The sequence below is a fragment of the Panthera pardus genome, unplaced genomic scaffold (genome assembly GCF_024362965.1).
Source record: "Panthera pardus isolate Hobbes unplaced genomic scaffold, ASM2436296v1 HiC_scaffold_6, whole genome shotgun sequence".
Lineage (NCBI taxonomy): Eukaryota > Metazoa > Chordata > Mammalia > Carnivora > Felidae > Panthera > Panthera pardus.
The window spans coordinates 44,105,980-44,130,092 of record NW_026526991.1 but is presented as its reverse complement, the minus strand read 5'-3'; positions in this window follow the sequence as shown (position 1 = coordinate 44,130,092).

Sequence of the window (24,113 nt, the reverse complement as noted above, 5' to 3'; positions counted from 1 at the left end):
TCTCATTTAGAAGTTATATTTAAAACACATTAAGATAATGAACTAGAATCCATAGAAGGGGATTACTTTCAATTCAGCTACCCTTTACATGCAGTCTGCATGGTCCCCTGGGAATAAAATCTTCATCCTATTATTCCATAAAATTGATCATAGTGATTTCTTTTTTTATTTTTTAATATTTAATTAATTTTGAGAGAGAGAGAGAGACAGAGCAGGAGTCGGAGAGGGGCAGAGAGAGAAAGAGACACAGAATCTGAAATAGGCTCCAGTTCTGAGCTGTCAGCACAAAGCCTGATGAGGGGCTTGAACCCACGAACTGCAAGATCATGACCTGAGCCGAGGTTGGCCACTTAACCAATTGAGCCACGCAGGTGTCCCAATTACAGTGTTTTCTGACTCTGATCCAATTCCAATCCCTTTTGACATAATTTACTTGGCTCTTACTAGTAAGGGCCAATATAAGGAAGGAGTTTTTGCCACTGAAATTTTTAATCTTTTCTCGATAGCAAAAACCGAAGTCAAAACCCTTTCAATAATTCCTGCCTAGTGACCTAATGCTAGAATTTAGACTTCTGAGTTTTCAGTTTCACTGTTAGTATACTTAATTTGCTAACTATAGTATCATAAACATAGAGTTGTGAATAAAGTTTTCTCCACCATCTAATTTATTCAGTAGAATTGATAATCTTGAGAGTAGTCCTTCTGTTTTGGCTCCCAATACACATTAAGGTTTTAGATCAAATGAGGACACATTGACATCAGTGACATACCATCTCTACTCCTTCTGCGATAACAGCAAAATTCACCACATTGAGTTCTTAATATAGCCGCCTGAATTGCATCTAATCTACTTTCAACGTTATTCTCACTGACCCATATGTTTGGCAACCAAAACCAATTACAAGCCTTATTAAAGCTTGATACAATAGAAATGTTATTTTACTGGCACCTTATTTTGTGCCCATGCTACTTTAGATTTACATTTGTTCACTATGGGCCATATGATGCCCTATCATGGGGAAAAATGAAACCGAAAATTCAGTGGAATCTACTTGAGAAAAACAAGAGTGCAATTTGCCACACAGCATGCCCTCCGATATGCACAAACAAGAACTTGTCATAACCATCTGTAGCTCTGTTTACACGAAGATACACGCAGGCCAAAAACCAGAGGAAGTCTGTCTGCATTAATAAATGTGTGGCAGAAGAGCTTGCAAGAAATACATCTTTAACAGATACAGGAAAGTCTGTTTTCAAGTGCAAGGGAACTTGGAATCAACAAAAGTTTACCATCAGCCCAAGTTTGTTTTTATTTTTCAAATATATGCCATGATATCAAACAAATGTACTGGTAGCAGTAGAAGTCATTAAAATAATGACACATATTATTGGCACATACATCCATTTCTGACAATTTGATTTGCTGGTGCTTTAATAATGATAATATGATAATGATAACATAGATTGAAATTTACTGTGTGAAAGAAATAGGGTTGCTTCCCTGGCTCTATCATTTTAATCCTCAAAACTATACATGTACTAGTAGTTTCCTCATTTTACACATGGAGGGACTAAGGTGCTTACCCAAGGTCGCGATGGTGGCACACAGAGACAGAACTGCTGTTAGATTCTAGGCAAACAAATATATCTCCCTAAAGTCTGGCAATGAGTTACAAGAGAATGAAGACTCCAGGTTAGGGAACTGTTAAAGGGATAACGGCATCCTGTTACTCAGATATTTATTGAGTAACAGGCAATGGACATTTGTAGCTAACACCATGTTGATTATGCTTGGGGTATAACATGTGTCTCTTCATAGAAAATAATCTTAAGATGTAGATGCCAAATCTAGTACTGTTTGTACTGAATCACAAAATTCATTGATATTTTACTTAATTTTAAAATAATTAACATTAAACATCTCCATCATGACCTGTAAGAACATAAATGATATATGTGTATTCTCAACCACATTGTCTACTCTTTCTATCCTTTGCTCATTCCTTCATGGTCACGTTGTCTAGGTCCGTTCCTACCTTAGGATGTTTGGAATGCTGTCACCACAGATATTTTTCATGGTTCTTTCAACTCCTTGCAGATGTTGCTCAACTGTTACCTTCTCTATGAGATTTTCTCTGGTTATCCAATCTAAATATGTAGTTTTCCTCCTTGTTATGTACTTTCCATGGTTTATTTTATTTGTTAGCATTCATCATGATCTAACAAAATGTATACTTACTTGTATATTCACTTTTTATTATCTGCATCTCTCACTAGAATGTAATCTCCATGAGGGTAGAGAATTCTGTTTGTGGTGCTACGTCAGAAAGTTCCTGACAAACGGATACTCCATAAATTCTTGAATGAGTGAGAATGGATGAATGAATGAGTATATAACATAATCTCTCATTGTAATTATCTAAGATTTCTCATTGTAATTATCTAGGATTCGTTCACTCTAGAAAATTATTTCTCAGAATCTCCCTTCTCTTAGATATATTCAGTCTTTCCATATCATATTCTAAAGATGCCATATTCTGAAGTGACCTCCCTCTGAAACTTGTAGCCCCAACACTTAGCACAACAAGTGTTATTAAAAAATGACCAGGGCCCATTCCAAGGTACATTCCTTTTTGATCAGTTTTTTTTTTTTTTTTAACTTTTCTATGAACAAATTTCACATTTAGTCATTTTGGCAAAGCCACCAAAGCATACATTTATCTCGTTAATATATAGAATTGTACTTTGATCAATTAATCACAGAATTCACAAACTCTACAAATATCTTTAACCCTAAGCTTGTACTTGAATATGTCCTACTGGCTTTATTTCAAAGATTGGCTAAAAATCCTATAGAGTTTTGCATAATTTTATAATAGCAAGACATAATTTATAAGAAATATTTTCTTAGTGCCTGGGATTCATATTTTTGTACATTTCAATTTTGGCTATTATAGACACTCAATGTTTATCATAAATGTTGCAAATGTTCATGTTTGTAATAGGGATTTCTTTTAGTACTTTCATCAAAATTAAATCCAAAGCACTTTCATTACAAACAACATAATAGAGAGCAGGACATTTCATTGATGCTTGATTAATTAACAAATGCAGAGAAACCTCCCAGGATACCCTCCTCCTACAACCCTGTTCAGCAATTTCCTTCATTCTGTTTATATGAAAACGTTCCAAAAATAACTCATGGAGAAGTTAAAATTTCATTAATTTCATAGAAAACATTAATTTTTCCTACTACTGCTTTAAACATAATAAAGCATGAACTAGCAAATTCTCACATTTTAAGGATGCCAACATGATCCCTAAAGTGGAAAAAAAATTTTTAAAGGGGGTGCCTGGGTGGCTCAGTTGGTTGAGTGATTGGTTGAGCACCCAACTTAGCTCAGGTCATGGTCTCAGGGCATGTGAGTTTAAGCCCCAACATGCATCTGAATCTGTGCTGACAGCTCAGAGCCTGGAGCCTGCTTCAGATTCTAGATCTCCCTCTTTTTCTGCTCCTCCCCTGCTCACACTCTCTCTCTTTTTCTCTAAAATAAATAAACATTAAAAAAAATTTAAGTGGTAAAAAACATAACTCATATCAAGGATGATAGTCATTAAGAACTCTTTTGGAAAACCTGGCTGGCTCACTAGGTATAGCATATGACTCTTGATATTGGGGTCATGAATTTGTGACCCACATTCACTTAAAAATTTTAAAGACATAAAGAGCTCTTTAAAAATATTTGTGATATGTCTGAGTGGAAGAATATCAAATTTCTTTTGTTTCAGACCTTACCCCTCTTTCCCAGTTGGAAACTCTCTAACAATAAATTAGTTAAAATGATCTTTTAGCAGCTACAGACAAATAACATTAATTAATGTTAGCTATGTAAAGTGTTCATGATTTCCTTTGACCCCTAGCAAAAGGCACTACAATCACCAATGATTTTATATTGGGAGCAATTTTCATGACCTGTACTGCTTTCCTCTGATGTAGATCACTCTAATTATAACTTTTCTTTTAGAACTCTTTAGAAAGGCTTTCCTCATGGATCTCCCTCTTCCAGTATAGCTGCATCCATTTTTCTTTTCTTTTTTTTTAAGTTTTTATTTATTACTAAAGTTTATTTATTTATTTTGAGAGAGAGAAATAGGGCAACAGAGAAAGAGAGAGAGAGAGAGAGAGAATCCCTAGCAGCCTCCGCATTGTCAGAGCAGAGCCTGACGCGGGGCTCAGACTCACAAACCATGAAATCACGACCTGACCCGAAATCAAGCATTGGACACTTAACCAGATGAGCCATCCAAGCACCTCTGCATCCAGTTTTCTTATCCACTATTCTCACACACTCCAGAGGAGCTACCAATAGGCTCCTACCAATTTGATCTCAGTTAGTTTTGTAGCCCTTAGGGCAGAAAATTCACAGTATCAGATGATTTTAGTATAAAGCAGACCTTGGTTTGAATGTCAGTCCTGTTAAATTGTATCGAGCAAATAATTTAATTCAAAGCTCTGATTTCCTCATCACTAAATGTTTGTAATGAGCAATGAATGAAGATAATATATAATCATATGGCATGTAGGAAGTAGTTGATAAAGACTATCTCATTAATTATTAAGCTATAAATTAGTTATGACCTTATTTACAAGTTCATACTCATTATCACCTTCATAATGGTTAAGGTACAGATAATAATAAAATATTACTTATCAAGTAGTAGAACTATTACCTTTATAATTAATTATTGACATTGTCTGAAGATAATATTCACTGACATTAATACTATGACTGGAGTAACCTCCAAACTAGTCTGTATGTCTGAAGTCAATTCACTCCAGAAACAGACTCTGAGAGTGACGTTTGTGTGCAGGTTAATTATTGGTGAGTTCTCTCTGGAACAGTATCTGTGATGATGTGAGGGAAGCTGCACTAGTAGAGGGAAAAGGGAAACTGTGATGCATTTGCAAGACAGTTTCTATAGAGGCCTTGGCTGATCCTGTGAGGGATTCTGGAGCAGGGACGGGACTTCAGAGCTGTTCTCTCTCAATCAAGACAAAGGGGGAAGGCCTTTGTACCCCAACATAGATTTTCAGGGAGGGAGCATAGTTCTCCCTGAAAGGGAGACAGCTCCCTTCTGGGCAAGTTAATTCCTAAAGAGGGACTCAGCTGTGAGCTGTCAGTAGCCAATATTTCTGGTAACTAGAAGGATGAGTGCCTGGGTTCTAAATGGGGGTTTTGGGTATTGTCCTAGAACATCCACTGCCAAATTGATACATTTCATAGGTATGTGTGTGTGTGTGTGTGTGTGTGTGTGTGTGTGTGTGTATACAGACACACACACACACACACATATATGTATATGATACATTTCATAGGTATGTGTGTGTGTGTGTGTGTCTTTGTGTGTATATATATATATACACACACAGACACACACATAGACACACACACACACACATATATATATATATATATATATATATATATATATATATATATTCTCAATCATTATGTACTGTTTAGCATTTTTTTTTAAGATTTCATTTTTTTAAAGTAATCTCTACACCCAACATGGGGCTGGAACTCACAACCTTGAGATCAAGAGATGCATGCTCTACCAACTGAGCCAGCCAGCTGCCCCCTGTTCAGCATTTTAATATAAAAGTATGAGAACAAAATCAAGAAGAAAACATGCTTTTTAAATTGAAAATTTACTATAAGTGTATAAGTGTAGATGATATAGATGTATCATATTTATCTATCATCTATCTATCATCCATCTATCCATCTACCTTTCATTTTCCTTCAGAATTGTAACTTAAAAGAACCCCATAATTTCAATATTAGCTTCCTTCCAGTAATCCTTAGTAGAGAGTAGGATAGTTTTCTCGACAAGTCTCACTTTTGTCCTAAAGTAATGATCAGAATCCAGGTTTGAACAAAGACAAAGAGCCTACACATATGGGCTTTGAATATAAATCTTAATAATTTCAGTTCATCCACATGAGAAGACTTTATCAAAAGCAGTACTTTGTTTATTATACCAACAATTTCATGACATTTGCAATTTACATATAATAGCAAAGATCATTTACTTATTTATTTAAACTTCTTAATTTTGTTCTCTTGAAGGCATTAAGCATATTGACTTTTTTCCATGACATTAATATTTATATCTTTCATATCAACACTCTTGAATCTTCATCTATGATATTTAAAAAAAAAAGTAAATGGATGAATTTCAGACCACTGCCGTTGTTTGTAGGTCTATATTTATAGAATCAAAGGGGTCATTGCTTATCTTGTCCTGCACATTGCTGAGCTAATGTTAAGTATGCATTTCCTTTGAAGTCAGTGGAGTCTCGGTTCTTAGATATTCTATTTTATGGCATAGAGCAAAGTAAGAAACTTACTATCAAGAATATCTTTGTAGAATATCTTCTTAAGACATATTTTTATGGTGTTTTTTTTAAGCCAGTAATTGATTTTGCCTAGCTAGGAAAGACACAATCTAAGTATAAACAAAGTCTTTCCATTTTATTAAGAGAGAATTAGCCTCCTATTTTTGATATGTGAAGAGCCAGTCTACTTTCATCTCAGTCTGAAGTTGGTCTGGATTATTCCAGGCAATTATCTTGGTGTTTTATGTTATGTTATTAGTTTAAAAAAATAACTTGTAGTGCAGATATTGTTATCCACTTTACAAATACAAAAAAAAAAATTGAGGATCTGAGAGGTTGAGTTTCTTGTTTTAAGTCAATAGTTAGGCCATTCTAACCTAGGCAAACCTGAATTTGTCTGGGGTCTGTCATGACTTCCCTTAACCCTAAATGTGATTACAGGATAACAATGGGATAAAAAAATGCAAATGCATTTTTGTGAATTAATTTACATGACATCCATTTGTTCTTGATTCTTAAATGTTCTAGACTCCTGGCATTTAACCTGAGGAAAAAGAGAGTACTCATTCTTTTCAGTAACTGAGTAGAAGTTGTAAGTTATTTATTTTTACCTATTTCCATACATATAAATGAATACACACACACACACACACACACACACACACACACACACACAGTCTACACACAATAAATGTCTGACATATAGGGAGTCTATTTGAAGGAGGCATATTTTATATTTTAAGATATAAAATATAAATGTATTTAAGTATATTTAAAACATAAAATATAAAAATAAGGCATAAGTATATTTTAATGAATACAAATACAGTAAAATCTAGGATTGTGAGTAACTCATTTCTGCAAGATGAGCAAACATTTCTAATAAATTTTAACTTGATAAACAGGCAATAGGAGTAGTACTTGCAAAACGAGTAGTATGTGATGCTGAATGTCACATGATCATAACTGAGCCAATGATTCTTCTCTCCCTCTCTCTCTCTCTCTATCTCTAGCTGCAGAGGAGGAGAAATCCCTCATTTCAAATAAGGCTAGGTGATGTGAAAAATATGGGAAACAGTGCTAAATTTTGTAGAAAAGCACCGCCCAAATAAGGCTGTAGCAGTGCAAGCAATGAATCTGTTTAACAGCAATGCAATGTCACATTTCTGTGAAATCCTCAAAGGGAGGCAAAAGCAAGTGTCGTTGGATAGGTTCTTTGTTAAAGTTGCGCGAAAAGAAAAAGATTCCATTAAGCCAATATACGGCAGCGATTCCATTAGTGATAGTGAAAGTTGTCCTACACAATAACCCTCCTCTCTCTTGTCTCCCTCACATCATCCACAAAGGTATTCAAAGGTAAGTGCAGGTTAATTGGTTTATTTTTCTTTATATTTTGTATTTTCTTTATTATTTTGTATCTTATTACAGCATAGTAGCCATTTTTACATTAATATTTTTGGATTGTGGAACGAATCATGTAAGTTTCCATTATTTTTTACGGGGAAATTGATATGAAAGTGCTTTGCATTACAAGCATGTCTCTGGAAAGAATTATGCTTGAAAACCAAGATTTTACTGTATCACATTTGGATTTTTAAAATTCTTGGTATTCTAACTATGATTTGTGTGAACTGGACAAATTATTTAATCTTTTTAAATCTCAATTTTAGATCTGTGAAATGGAGATAATCATTATAAGATTACTCTAGGAAATATAAATAATACTTCTTGGCCATCTTTTGTTTAGTAATAAATAAATTCTAGCCATTAGCAAAATTATATATTGAAAGATGTTTATAATTTGAAGAAGTTTAAGTAGACTTACTTCACTGTGTCTCAATCTAGTTAGTAAAAATAAAATTTAAGTTATAAAAATTAAGTGACAAAAGACTTGTAAAAAAGCACAATTCTCTCATTTGCACATGTTTTTACATAGAAATACAATCATTTCTACAGTTTTAATGAAGTTACATATTTTGGAAACAGTTTTGATTAGCTATTTTTTCCAATTGCCAAATCATATTTATAAAATTGCAGAAAGTCTCTCAACTTGATTGGAAAAACACCAGAGAACTAATTAAATATAACATTAGATTCATCATGTTAGTACATTGTAGGCTGCATGTAAATTAGATTAAAAACAAAATTCAACTTGCCAATCTGAAAAAGGATTTTCCTCTAAACATTCTCAAAAGAACATATATATTAATAGAATATTGCATATACTTATTTTTAGAGAAAAAATTTTTTTCTAAAGCCTAACAAAACACTAAATTATCCCTATCAAAATTCACAGAGAGGCATTGGTAACAATGCTATTCAGATATTAAATAGGACGCTTTGTTATAAGTTCAATTCTTTTTCAATTGTTTTTTCTCTTTGCTTTCACACTTAATGCTCAACAATATTCATAGAGTAGATGTTCTGTTCTCAGAACCATGAAAACTATAAACAAACAGAGTAGTAGAGTAGTAGAGTAGGAGAATAAAGACATGTGATGATAACATCAGAATAATTCCTAAACCCTAAGAATAATACCTGAAATTTGTATAGGATTAAACAGTTGAACTCAGTGTTAAAGTATAGTTTTGAATCAGACACAAACTAAAAGCAGAAAGAAAAGCATACGTAAAGACACTATGGCAGGAGATATAGAGCATGTTTATAGAATGCCAACAATTTGGAATTGTTATATAAGGTGTAGAGATGTATTTTCCATGAGACAAATCCCCATGATTCAAGCATCCTCACTGACATAGGCTTCATCCAAGAACCCAGGAGATACAATGTGTCATATATATATATATTTAATTACAAAATTGATATATTTTGGATATAACCAGTTTGGACCACTGTTCCTCTCTATTCTAACTTCTCTGTGATACTTTCCCTCATGCCATGTTGGACTGAAGGGGTGATTGCTATTTCTGTTATATGATTAATGGGAACTGGAGTGGGTATACACTGCTTGACTTAGTTGGACATATTTTTGTGATTTGAAATCACTTGTACATATTGCTAAGTTATTGCCAGTCATCTTGTTGTAGGAGTGGTTTTCAAGGGTTCTTGCTGTACAACATATAACCCCATGTTGAATTATAACATGAAGGTATAACATTAGTTTCTTTCCTAGGTTTTGTGATGCTTCTCTTATTTGTAATATTTTTTAAAAATTTTCAGTGTTTTCTGTGCCTAACATATGCATTTTAAGTAAATACGCACTTTCATACCTACTTGGAATCTTATTTTTCTCAAAAAAGCCTCTCCACCCACAACCCCTCAATTGTTTAAATCTCAGTCACCACAAAATCTATCTACTGAGAGGATCATATGGTTCTTATCCTATCTTTTATTAATGTGGTGTATTATGTTGATTGATTTGTGAATATGGATCTACACTTGCAACCCAGGAATAAATCCCACTTAATCATGGTGAATGATTCTTTTAATGTAGTGTTGGATTTAATTTGCTAGTATCTTGTTGAGAATTTTTGCATCCATGTTCATCAGGAATATTGGCCTGTAGTTCTCTTTTTTAGTGGGATCTTTGTTTTTGGAATCAGGGTAGAGCTGCCCTCATAGAATGAGTTTGGAAGTTTTCCTTCCATTTCTATTTTTTTTTTTTTTTTTTTTTTTGGAACAGTTTGAGAAGAATAAGTATTAACTCGTCTTTCATTGTTTGGTAGAATTCCCCTGTGAAGCCATCTGGCCCTGGACTTTTGTTTGCTGGTTTGTGATTACTGACTCAATTTCTTTGCTGGTTATTGGTCTGTTCAAGTTTTCTATTTCTTCCTGTTTCAATTTTAGTAGTTTATATGTTTCTAGGAATTTATCCATTTCTTTCAGAATGTCCATTTTGTTGGCATATAATTTTTCATTATATTCTTTTAGGATTATTTGTATTTCTGTGGTGTTGGTTGTTATTTCTCCTCTATCATTTGTGATTTTATTTATTTGGGTCCTTTTTCTTTTATTTTTGATAAATATGGCTAGCAGGTTATCAATTTTATTAATTTTTTCAAAGAACCAGCTCCTGATTTCATTGATCTGTTTTCCTGTTTATTTGTTTTTAGTTTCTATACCACTTATTTCTTCTCTAATCTTTATTATTTACCTTCTTCTGCTGGCTTTAGCCTTCATTTGTCGTTCTTTTTCTAACTCCTTAGGTGTGAGTTTAGGTTGTCTATTTGAGATTTCTTGCTTCTAGATGTATACCTGTATTGTATACTTCCCTCTTAAGACCACTTTTACTGCATCTCAAAGGTTTTGGGCTGTCATGTTTTCATTTGTTTTCATGTATTTTTAAATTTATTCTTTAATTTACTGGCTGACACATTCATTGTTTAGTAGGATGCTCTTTAATTTCCATGTATTTGTGGTCTTTCCAAATTTTTTTCTTGTGGTTGATCTCAAGTTTTATAATGTTGTGGTCAGAACCCTGTGGTCAGGGTACGATGTGAATCATTTTGTACTTGTTGAGGCCTGATTTGTGACCTAGTATGTGATCTATTCTGGAGAATGTCCCATGTGTATTTGAAAAGAATGTATATTCTGCTGCTTTAGGATGAAATGTTCTGAATATATCTGCTAAGTTCATTTGTTCCAGTGTCATTCAAAGCCATTTTTCTTTGTTGATTTTCTGCTTACATGTCTGTTATTGATGTAAGTGTGGTGTCAAAGTCTCCTACAAATTTTGTATTATTATCAATGAGTTATTTTATATTTGTTATTAATTGTTTTATACATTTGAGTTCTTTCAAGTTGGAGGCATAAATATTTACAAATATTAGTTCTTCTTGTTGGATAGTTTCCTTTATTATGATACAGTGCCCTTCCTCATATCTTGTTACGGTCTTTGGTTCAAAATCTAGGTTGTCTGATATAAATATTGCTACTCTGGCTTTCTTTTGACATCTATTTGCATGATATATGTTTCTCCATCCCCTCAATTTCAATCTGCAGGTGTCTTTAGGTCAAAGTGAGTCTCTTGTAGTCAGTATATAGATGGGTATTATTTTTTTGTTTGTGTTTTTTAATCCATTCTGTTACCCTATGTCTTTTGATTGGAACATTTGGTGCATTTACATTCAGAGTCATTCTTGATAGCTATGTATTTAGGGCTATTTTATTATTACTTTTGTCATTGTTTCTGGAGATTTTCTCTGTTCCTTTCTAGTCTTTGTCACTTTTGGTCTCTCCTTCCCACTCAAAGTCCTCTTTAATATTTCTTGCAGGGCTGGTTTAGTGATCATGAACTCCTTTACTTTTTGTTTGTCTGGGAAACTATCTCTCCTTCTATTCTGAATGATAGCTGCTTGATAGAGTATTCTTGGCTGCAGATTTTCTCCATTCAGCAAATTGAATATATTATGCCTTTCACTTCTGGCTTGCCAAGTTTCTGTGGAGAGATCTGGAGCTAACTTTATGGGTCTTCCCTTATAAGTTAGGGACTTCTTTTGTCTTGCTGCTTTTAGGATTTTTTCTTTATCACTACATTTTGCAAATTAACTGCAATATGTCTTGGGGATGGTCTACTTTTGTTGATTTTGGTGGTAGTTCTTTGTGCTTCCTAGATTTGGATATCTGTTTCCTTCCCCAGGTTAGGGAAGTTTTCAATTGTTATTTCCTCAAATAAAACTTCTGCCCCTTTTCTCTTTCTTCTTCTGGGATTCCTTTGATACAAATGTTATTAAATTTTATGGAGCCACTGAATTCCCTAAGTCTACTCTCGTGATCCATCATTCTTCTTTCTTTTTTGTTCAATTTCATTAATTTCCATAATTCTATTTTCTACATCAGTTATTCATTCCTCTGCTTCTTCTATCCTTGTGGTCATTATATCCTGTCAGTTTCAAATATCAGTTATTGCATTTTTCATTCTTCCTGATAGTTTTTTAACTCTTTTATGTCTGTAATAAGGGTCTCCCTGATGACTTCCATGCTTTTCTCAAGGCCAGCAACTATTCTTATGATTGTTGTTTAAAAATTTTTTTTTAACGTTTATTTATTTTTGAGACAGAGAGAGACAGAGCATGAACGGGGGAGGGTCAGAGAGAGGGAGACACAGAATCTGAAACAGGCTCCAGGCTCTGAGCAGTCAGCACAGAGCCCAACGCGGGGCTTGAACTCATGGACCGCGAGATCATGACCTGAGACGAAGTCGGTCGCTTAACCGACTGAGCCACCCAGGCGCCCCATGATTGTTGTTTTAAATTCTCCATCAGACATATTACTGATATCTGCTTCAATTTGATCTCTGGCTGTGATCTTTTCTTCTTTCATTTGGGATGAATTCCTCCATCTTGGCATTTTGTCTAGGTCTCTGTCTTCTTCTCTGTGTTAGAAAAGCCTGTTAACTTTCCTGTTCCTGAGTGTAATGACTTTATAAAGAAGAGGTCATGTAGTGTCCAAGGCCTGGAACTGCATATGTGTTGTGTGCACTTTGTTACTGTGCTTTGGCTCTTCTATCCCTCAGGTCAGTTTTCTGCATAGTTTCTCCTTGCCTGCAGTGGAGTGTGTTTGGACCTTGGCCAGAGTGTGGTGAGTTTTAACTAGGTGTGCTCTGGTCTGCTTGTTAAATTAGACCTTATGCTTCTTCTACTAAACTGAAGCCTTGCAGAACTCTATGGTTGGTAGACATGGTGTGTGCAGGGGTTTGTGTTAGTTTTCTGGGGAAGGGGCCCACTGAGCTGGTCCTTAGGCACACTTGCCCGAGAAAAGCAGTACCAGCAGAGCACAGGGTGGCAGGACTTTGTGTAAGCAGTTTAGACAGCCAGTGATGGTACAGTGCTTTTTACTGAAGACGGTTTATGCTGAGGAGGTGGGGGAGGGAAATGGCATCAGTCAGATTCTTTGTCTCTGGAGACCAGAGTCCATGCTTGCTGCTCTCATGAAAGCACTCCCAGAATAGCAAATAGTTTTCCGTTTTGCATCCCATGCTTTTTTCAAATTGTTATTTTTATGTTGTCTGTCTCCAGGTTACTTGCCTTCCTGGAACAGTGCATGCACTTTGTATCCCAGCCAGGCCTGCTGACTTTGAAAGCTCCAAACTTTAGGGACTTAGTGTGGAGAGAGTGCCTGTGCTTGTCTTCTGGGAGAGGGTCTCACCATACTGTGATGAATGCAAATTTGACTGAGAAAGGCAGTCATGCCAGAACTCAGGGGCATGAGGTTTGGAGCAAAGCAGGTTAAACAGCCAGTGACTGGGTTAGCTGCCCTCAGCAGGTGTCTCCACTCCTATGCTGAGGGGAGGGGGAGTGAAAGACACCTCTCACAGATGCAGGAAGAATGAAGTCTCTCCCCAGGCACCTTAGGCAATCCTCAAATCATGCTGTCTGCCTGGGGTTGCTTGCTTGCTTTCTCACCAGGTGTAGGGCAGTGCCCTCAGGTCTCTATCCCAGTCAAGCTTACAGACCTCTAAAACTCCAGTCTTTGAGCTTGGCTGATTGCAAAAACTCACAAAATCAGCCTTCTCATTTTCCCCTCCTATGGCTTTGAGGAAGTGTTCTTGTGCATTCTCTTGCATTTCTCCATGACCAGGGCTCCCTCCCCACTGTAGCATCTGTGATCTGTTTCTCCCTCAAACCATATCTCTGCACTTCCTGCCTTCCTCAATATGGCCTCTTGTCTCCCTCTAGTTGTGCAGTTTGTTCTGTCAGTCCTCATGTTGATTTCTTGGGTATTTAGAATGGCATGATAGTTATCTGGCTGTATTCAAGGGATCAGGCAAGGCTAAGGTCTTCTTACTATGTCACTATCTTAGCTCCTCAGGCACCACAAAATGTATATTTTTTCCTAACCATTAGTTTTACAGATGACGAGACATGAAGAAACATGGGAATGAGATTATAAATATGGGCAGAAAGTACCTTTTAGAGGACTGTGTGCCACTGAACCATGTTTGAATGGCTGATAGGCCAAGTTATGTCCTCTGTGTGTTATTGTACTATACAGAACACAAGCTGAGAATCATATTTACAGGCAAACAATTATAATCAACTTGATATTGGGGAACACTAATTTTGAGCTCCAATTTTTACTTCCCCCAAATCCATTTCCAGTCCATTCCCATTAGTAGATCTACATTATAAAAAAAGTGTCTATTAAAATTATTATTTTTAAATTTCATCTATAAGAAATTATGGAACCCTTTTCTCTCTTGTTATATAATTGCCTAAAAGTATCATTATTTTGCCTTTTGACTTGTAAAACATAAAAGGCTATTTACTATCTGGCTCTTTACAGAAAAAGTGTCCCGACTTCTGCTATAAGCAATGGTGAGTCATTGGAGTTCTTTTTAAACCAGAGGATGGTGTTACTAGCTCTGAATTTAGCAAGGACCTAGATGAAAAAAATGCAGAGGTTCTCAACAAAGAGAAAGACAGAGACAGAGACAGAGAGGAAATTTAAATACAAGGACTTTGGTGTAAAAGTTCCTGGCACATAGTAAGATGCTAAGTAAACAATGGCTCCCTATAGTTGAGATAGAATAAGTTTTAGAGAAAGGTGACAGAGATATACAAAATACTGAATGATTCATCATCCAGACTATTTAATAAAAAATATTTAATTCCCATCCAAAATATTTCCTTTTATTAAATTACTGGACAAGTCATGTATATTAGGTGCTTGACATGTGAGCAGGCTACCTCTGGAAAAGTTTGGATGAAGGCAATTTCCAACCATTCTTTTTGTGTAAATTTAATCCAGCACCTTAGGGCAAGAATCCTTAGGTCTGAATAAGAAGTTTTTCTCAGTCAAGGTAGGAGAGTAGCGATAGCTGGGATAAGTGAGCCAGAGACTTATAAGCCAAAACGAGAACATTTACATGAAGTTGATCTTGACTTGGTGCTAGTAGCAAGTGGAGTATCCAACTCTGAAAACGTTTCTCTAATCTCTTGAGTTAAACAGCATCCTAACAGGTTTGCAGAGAGTGACTTGAGGAGGGTGCTGCCTTTTTTTCTAGTCTTAACCTATGTGACACCTTTAATTTCAACCGGCTACATATCTCTCATTGTTTTTATTTATTCAATGCATTAATTGATTGTCAGTTTCACACCAGACACTTTTCCCAGCTCTGAAGACCCTCTTTTGGCTCTTATGCTGCACAAAGATAAATGGGAGAGTCATACACCTAACAACCCAGGGATCAGTGCAATGTAATTATGTGGATAAACACAGACATGAGAGCACATAAGATAGCTCTTTGCCTGAACCATGGGTGAAAGGGGAAAGTTTCCCAGAGCGTGTGAGTTCTAGCTGAGTCCAGAAGAGCAAGTTGGGGTTATTCAGATAAAGTGAGAGAAGGACATCCTGGGCAAGGGAGAATATGTTGTACAGTGAACTAGAACTCATTATAGTTTGTACAGGTCATGACTGTAAAGGTGATTGGATATAATAAAGGTGAGAATGGATAGGTGTGCAGAAGGAGTAGGACACTTCCTCGAAAAGAAAATAAATATTAATAGGCTAAGAATGGTTATAATTTAAGTAAAGAGTGAGATATTTTCTATTCCACTTTCCCCATTTTGTGATTTTTTCCTTGATATTAAAAAAAATGCTGGAAATTTGCCAAAAAGTATGTATGTATTTATACACGGTGACAAATACATGATTTCTAAAAGCTATTATGTATTTCATGAGTAGAAGAAGTTCATACTATCATTTTAAAACAAAAATACATGTGTTTCCTCATTTAAAAGCAATATCAGGCTGAACCTCTTGTTAAGAAGGGAGTATATGGTCCAGACTTTGAAGCATCATTAATACTTCCAAACCCCTACGGTTTCTTTTTTTTAACTGGGAGTCAGTAATTTAGTAGATACATAAAGTACATCTATAACAAATACGCTTAGAATAAATGTCTTAAATGATGTTGAGCATATACAGGTAATAACCTCAACTATCAAATCTATTATTTAATAAACAAATCCTGGGTTTTATTAACATTTGGTAGTAAGTCTCATGAATTTTTAAATTTTACTAGTTTACATAATTTTAAATAACTGGAGTGTGTGTGTGTGTGTGTGTGTGTGTGTGTGTGTGTGTGTGATTTCTCTGTTTAAAAAATAAGGAAGCAAAAAAAAAATAAAAAAAATAAGGTAGCATTTCAGTGTGGCATCTCAAGATACCAGCTTCAAAGGAATGTTCTGTTTAATATAACTGATATGTGCCTTTATATACAGGGGCAGTCTGTAAGTACAACCTACTGTTGCTTTTGTGTTCTTCTGGGCAAATTACTTTTGCTATTTTGCTTCATCCTTTCTTGAATGAGGATACATGCCTTGTTCTGGATACTTCTCTTGGACTCGACACCTGATAAGGTTCAAACTAATAGCAACCTTCACTCCTCTTCTCAACTATTATTTTCATTTGCTCCTCTAAGTAAATGTTCTCTCAAATCCTGAAAATTAGCCCAACCTGGTCCTGACCTGGTAAACCCACTTCCATGGGCACTTACTCCAAATGTACCACTTTTCCAGAGTTCCTGTTGAATTTGTCCTAATGTTAAAGAAATAGGAATGATATTGCATTACGAAAGTCATGAAGAATACATTCTGTAATGAAAATGTCATATATCATTGATCATTTTCTTTATATTGAAGACTAATTACTTTGCTGCTAAGGGAACTTTGCCTAAATGGACTTCCAATTAGTGTCTGGTGATGAGTATGACCTGAAATGTCATCCTCTTTTGGAAATGCTCAGGGAAATGGGAGTTTACTTCCTTTATTCCTGGGTAACATGTAATACAAACTGAGCAGAGCATTTTATTGATAGAAAATTTTCCAACATTTACTTATCAGAAAAGATTTTTGTGCCTTGTTTCTAGGTATTTGTCAGCTGCAGAAGACAGACATAAAACAAATAATTCAAATAAAATGTGACAGATTTCATAATAACGGTAGATATGCTAGACAGTAGATATGCTAAATGAAAGCTTAGGGAAAGGAATGCCTCCCTGAACTGGGGCTGTAGTGAAATTGGGGTGGTCTTTAGAGATGGAAAACTTTCATCAGAAAGGAATTTGGGAAGAAACATTTTAGGCTTGTGGAACATGTAAAGTGTTGTGACATGGAAGGGTGTAAATTTGGAAACAGCTAGTTGGTGTGCTTAAATATAGAGATGGTGTGAGGGGTGGAGATTGGAAAGAAGTGAAGAAAAGGGTTGGGAAGCTATTTAAATTATAGAATCTGAAATTCATACTAAGGATTCTTTTTTTCCTAAATGTGATGACAAGCCATTGAAAATATTAAAACAGAGGAGTTGCATAGAAGTATGTGTTTTTGACAAAGGTCATTCTTGTGGAAATTTGGGAAGTATATATCAAACAAAGAACTTGCAGTTAGAGAGATCAGTTCTGAGTCTATTTTTTGTAGCCCATGTTGATCCAGTGTAAGTCATAAGGCAGTGACAATGGAAAAAGAAAAAGAGATATCCAGTGTCCCAACTGATCTATTCTTAAATTGTTACTTTCTTAAAATCAAACTAGATACTAGATTCCTCTTTTTCAAGCAGAATTTGAATTTTGTCATAGCCATGCACAAAAGCATTCGATGATGTTCAATTACTTATCAAATTAAATCTTTGTCTTCACAGAAAGACTTACATCTTACCTTTTATTTTATTTTTGATTTTTTGTTTCTTTCTTCTACAATCAGCAGTCTAGTCAAACCTGAACTCTTTCTGTACCTTAAAAATATGTTCACATAAACTTCAGCAAATTATTTGGCTTCATTTGCCTCATGTTTATAAACAAAATAACAGATCTACCTGTACAACTGTTAAGAATATTAGATACTAGAATTCTATTTTTGAACGGATTTAATAAATTTAGCACTTTATATTATTATTCCTATTCCATATGTCTACAACTTTTCTCACATTCTGTTCTATATGTAAAATTCTATTTACCCATCTATCCCTGTCAAAATTTGATCTCTCCTTTAAGACCAGAATCAATCCTTAGCTGTACCTTCTCCCTAAATTCCCAATGAAACTGTCGCTTTGTGTTACACTTGTTCCTGAATTTCTCATTACATTCTGTTTTGTATTTAATTATGTTTTTATTTGTCCTCATCCATTTGGCTGTTTTTATTGAAAGAGGAAGTCATGTTTTGCTCATAATGGAAGGAGCATGTTGTAGGTCATAAATATATTCAGTCAGTTTTAAAGGCCATGTGAGAGATTAGAATGCCATTCAGTTACATCATGAGGATGCTAATCTGATAGGATCCAGAAGAGGTTGTTTTTGAGATATTGAAGTGGGCACTCCCAAAGCCTATATGGTTTCATTCTATTTTCTATGTGACTGCAGCAGGACTAATAAATGCTCATTTTGAACTAAGTCAAGTTTCTTACATACTTGGCCATGTACAACTTGGGATGTCAAGGATGGGTAGAAAGTCTAATTATCAATTTTTATTGAGTTTATTTTCTGGCAAATTGTGTATGAGAACCCATTTTTTATGCCTTGAAAAACAGCACACTGCCTTATTGAAGGAGGACTATCAAACCTTTGTCTATAGCTAAGGTTGGTGTGATGATGTTGTATAACCACAATACCTACACAATAGAACATAAAAAAAATAAATAAAAATTGGGATATGGTATGGCTGATAGTGAAAACATTCCATGGATACAGGGATATTAATACCTGGAAATTTAGAAGTCAGAAGGAGTGAATCACGTGTTATATCAGTTGATTCATTAAAGGAAGTCTTTTTCTGGAGAAGTAGATAGGCTGCTTGAGGCAAACCATTTCATGGGTAAAAATTAAAGGTACTGATTACTCCAACACCATACTGGGGCAAGGGGGTCTTTCTGAAGTAGAATTTATGCAGGGTCTCTATTAGTTTCTTAGAGCTGTTGTAACAAAGTAGAACTAATTTGGGTAGTTTAAAACAACAGAAATTTATTATCTCACAGCTCCAGAGGCCAAAAGTTCAATATCAAGGTGTTGGCAGGGCTACCCTCCCTCCAAAGGCAATAGGGAAGGATCCTTCCTTGCTTTCTCCAGCTTCTCATTGCCCCAAGTGTTCTTTGGCTTAGAGATGCATTTCTCCAATTTATGCCTCCATATTTACATGGCATTCTCTCATCTTCCCTCTTTATATACCAGTCACATTGGGTTAAGGGCCCACCCTATTCCAGTATGACCTCATCTTAGCTAATTATATCTGCAATGTCACTATTTCCAATTAAGGTCACATCCTGAAGTTTTAGGGCTTAAAACATCATAACTTTTGGAGATCATGATTCAAGCCATAACAGGGTCCACTCACATGATTCAATCCACAAAGTTGCAGCTGCTTTTACTAAATATTTTGATTTCTTTACTCAAATGTTATTCCTTAATAATTCTGGAAGAGTTTTTCTCCATTCAAGGCTCTCATAATGGGAGCCTATAGGTAACACCTCATCTAGGTTTACTTTGGGGAAAGTGAATCCCTCTGTTCCATGTGGAGATTGACCTAATAGCTTAATGGTTTTCTTTCTTCAGAAACTTGAAATCCCATAGAAGGAGATAATAGATTAGGAAGCTTTTATTTTTTTAAGACTAGGTGTCAGAAATAGGTAAATCAATATAATGAAATGTATTACCAGTTTACCAGCATTTCAAACTGCTAATAGTCCAGATCATCATCTATGACATTTAAATTAGTACATATAAACCTAAAACCATAATTTTTGGCTAATAAATTTGGCAAGGGAAATTTCCAACTCTTTAAAGTCTACCTTAAAAACAACTATACCATAGTAAATTTGCTAAGTGAATTACTGGTTGCTGAACTTTGCTTAGGAATTAAGTATTTGTTTTTAAAGCCTGAGAAGACATGAATATTATAATTAAATTGTGTTTAATAAAACCTTTTTCATGAGAATACTTCTGTGTCTAGTCAATACCATTTCATGACTTTCATATTTATAGATACATTCTAGAAGATTGAAGTGAAGCTAGTGGAGAGGTAATGACTATGACCACTTGGACCATGCCTTTACAGTGTAAATACTGGACTTTTAAATCTTAATAAATAATTAAAGATGTATCTACTGTAGCCATTGTTTATGATATTTTGTTTTGACTTGGCCACTGATACACGTTATTTTAAACCTTGCTAGCTACACTGCCTTCATCCTAATCTATCAAGGTCTCCTTCAGAAAACTCCAACATGAAAAGAAGCTACTGAATTTACAGAAATATAACATAGAATGTGACAGAGATGAACAAGAAGCAGGCTACTGTTGTGAAATAATTCCGTATCTTGTTTTCAAGGAAAAGACATCATTACAGAACAATATTGTAAATAACTTAATTTTGATTTATTAAGTGTTTACGGAAAACATATTAGTATGAAAGTACAGTCTACTCTCCATTTATTGTTCTCCTTGTCTCCTTAGTATATAAAAGTTAGTTGATACATAGTAGACACCCCCTCTTCCCCAAAAAAGCTTTTTTAACTTAATTGAATGCCAATCAAAAAGTCTATTTTAAATATGACAATGACTAGAAATCTAGAAATTTGGGAACTTTTTTTTTCTAAGCTTGTTAAATAAGACTAGTTTCTGGGGTATACTAACTGCTTACTTTCATAAAAATATTGCATTATGTGAAGAAGAGATTACTAACAAGGTAAAAGAGGGAAAATTTCTGCCTATTACTGAATAAATTAATCAGATTTTATTCTTCCCCTTAGAACACTTTTTGATAATGATTAGCATCTGATGGATAATAAGTACAGATTCATAAGACATTTTATCAAAATGTGTAATGTAAAGAAGTTTCTAAAAGCCCTAGTGGGAAATCAATAAGGTGTTGGTATACTGAATTTCATTTAGAGTAAAACATTAAACTATGGTTACTGAGAATAAATAAATATTTTACTTCTGCAGAAGGAACAAAAACGCATAAGGGCATTCTTATAAACAGTTAAGAAAAAAACATAAAGAAGTGATTTCAGAAGTTAATATTTAGTTTTAGAAAGGGTAAAACAAACAACATGATTCTAAACATAGGACTATTTTTAATAAAAGCTGTAATGACAAATGCAGTCTTCTATATTTAGTATCACTATTATATGTAACTTTTAAGTTATAGAATACTTAATATAACTAAAGTCAGCTGTCAATGGAAAATACAGTTGTGTCTGTCATTAAATTTCAAATAAAATCATCCTTCAGTAACACAATTTCTTGTAAGTGTGTAATTGCCTAATTTTAATACATTTGAGAAATATTATCTAAAATTGAACTAGAAGTAGGAAATAGGAAAGTAGGAAAGAAAAAGGAATATAATATTATAGCTTTGTAACTTAAATCCAATATACCTTTGATGTTATTGATAGAATTAGCCTTGCCAACACTTGCATGATGCTTGCGATCCTAGGAACAAGCAATCCATTGGCTGGTAGAAAGACCTCTGAGCCCATTTTGAAACCAGGAAAATAAATTATTATAAGACTTACACATTGAGTCCATGTGTTCTGATCCCAACCCCACTTTTGCATCATCTAGAATATTGAGTTCGTTTTCATTAAAAATATGCTGAGGGGCACCTGGGTGGTTCATTCGGTTAAGTGTACAACTCTTGAGACTCTTGAATTTGGCTCAGGTGTGAGATCAAGCCCCACCTAGGGCTCTACACTGACAGTATGAAGCCAGCTTGGGATTTTCTCCCTCTCCCTCTCCCTCTCTTTCTGCCCTTCATCCTCTCTCTCTCTCTCTCTCTCTCTCTCTCTCAAAAATAAATAAACTTAAAAAAAAGTACACTTATCTTTAAAAAAAAAAATTTTGAATACAGGAATGAATCCAAGATGTTCTTCATCTTGTCTCCACAATCCAATTACTAATTTTAAAATGCCAAATGATTATTGATGTTATGAAAAGGGTAAAACAGACAAAATTAAAGATAATAAACAATGGGGGCACCTGGGTGGCTCAATCGGTTAAGCATCCAACTTCCGGTCAGGTCATGATTCAGTGGTTCCTGGTTCAAGCTCCGCGTCAGGTTCTGTGCTGACAGCTGGGAGCCTGGAGTCTGCTTCTGATTCTGTGTCTCCCTCTCTCTCTGCCCCTCCCCTACTCACACTCTGTCTCTCTGTCTCTCAAAAATAAATAAGCATTAAAACATTTTTTAAAAAAGATAATAAACAATGATGATTAAATACTTACTCCCATATAGCCACAGTCTGACATAGCTTTGCAAAAACCAGGAGTTCTATTATGCACTATAAGGGGAGAGTACCAAAGGTCCCCAAACTTGAAATATATTGCTATGAATTTACCAGAAAATACCACCTATATTCACTTCTTGATAAAAACAACACAACTTGATTGATAAGAAATCATAAAGAAAGCCATGCCAGGTCTGGAAAGGGTTCCCATTCTCAGTTTTTATATAACATATTCTCAAACTTCCAATACTGTTTGATAAAATCTAAATATATATACTGCTAATTTCATTATTAATGAAAGAAGGTAGAGTCATTTCAATTTAAACAAACAAAAATTAACACAAGATACTTCCAAATACTCACATCATCAAATACATTTTAAAACCAAGAAATAAGTAAGATTTATTGTTTACATTACAGGAAAAATAAGAGAAGCTCTTTGTATATTGCTAATAATGTATTCATATATTATTCATATATAAGGCAAATCACTTTTCAGCTCACATATATAATGATATTTTGTGATTTATAAATGAATCTATAATGTATAAAACACTGCTAAATTTAATATATGAAAAACAAAACTAGACCTTGCCCTAAGGATCTTCTAGTCTAATAATTTTGACCTAATTATTGTTTTACATTTAGATTATTAGAATATTTGTTGATTAGCCATATCTTTATTTTGGCAATAAATAATGTAACATTATTGTTTCTGGTGGATAAGCTAAAAGAGGGAAGATACCGTGGCATTTTTACATACCTGTCTATTTATATATTTACAGAGGACAAGCTTGAGTTCCTTCCATTATACTAAACTTCCATGCACTCCTAATCTAAATATCTTATAATATATATTTAGTATAATATGAAAGCAACAAAAATTAAAAAAATAAAAGCAGCAAAATAAAATAACAGATTATCTTCAAAGAATAACAGCATAATTTACAGGTGGCTTCCTAACTTAGCAAAGTTGCAGGATACAAGGTTACTAGCCAAAAAGGCGAAATAATCTGAATATCCATAAAATAAGGAATGAATAAGCAAAGTATATTTTATCCAGACAATGGAAAGCAACTCATTATTTAAAAAGAATAAGCTAGTGATATATTAAACAATGGGTATGAATCTCAAAATAACTGTGTTGAATGAAATAATTCAGACAAAAAGAGTACATATAGTATAGCTCATTATGTATGTATTTCTAGAAAATACAAACCAATATACAGTGACAAGAAGCAGATTGGTGGTGGCCTTGGAATGAGTGGCATGCAGAGGAGCACGAGGGAGAATTAAACAAACTTTTTGACCTGATGGATTTGTTCTCTATCTTGACTGTAGTGACAGTTCACTGGATGCATACATATGCCAAACTTACAGTTTGTCACATGTTATTTGCCACTTACATGCCACTTCCACCACAATAAATTTATTTTTAAAAAGAGGTTGAAACATTGCAAAATATACTTAGTTCTTAGGGAAAACAAGAAAGTGAAAGTCAATGAATTTGCTTCTGTTTTAATGGAGAAGACATAAA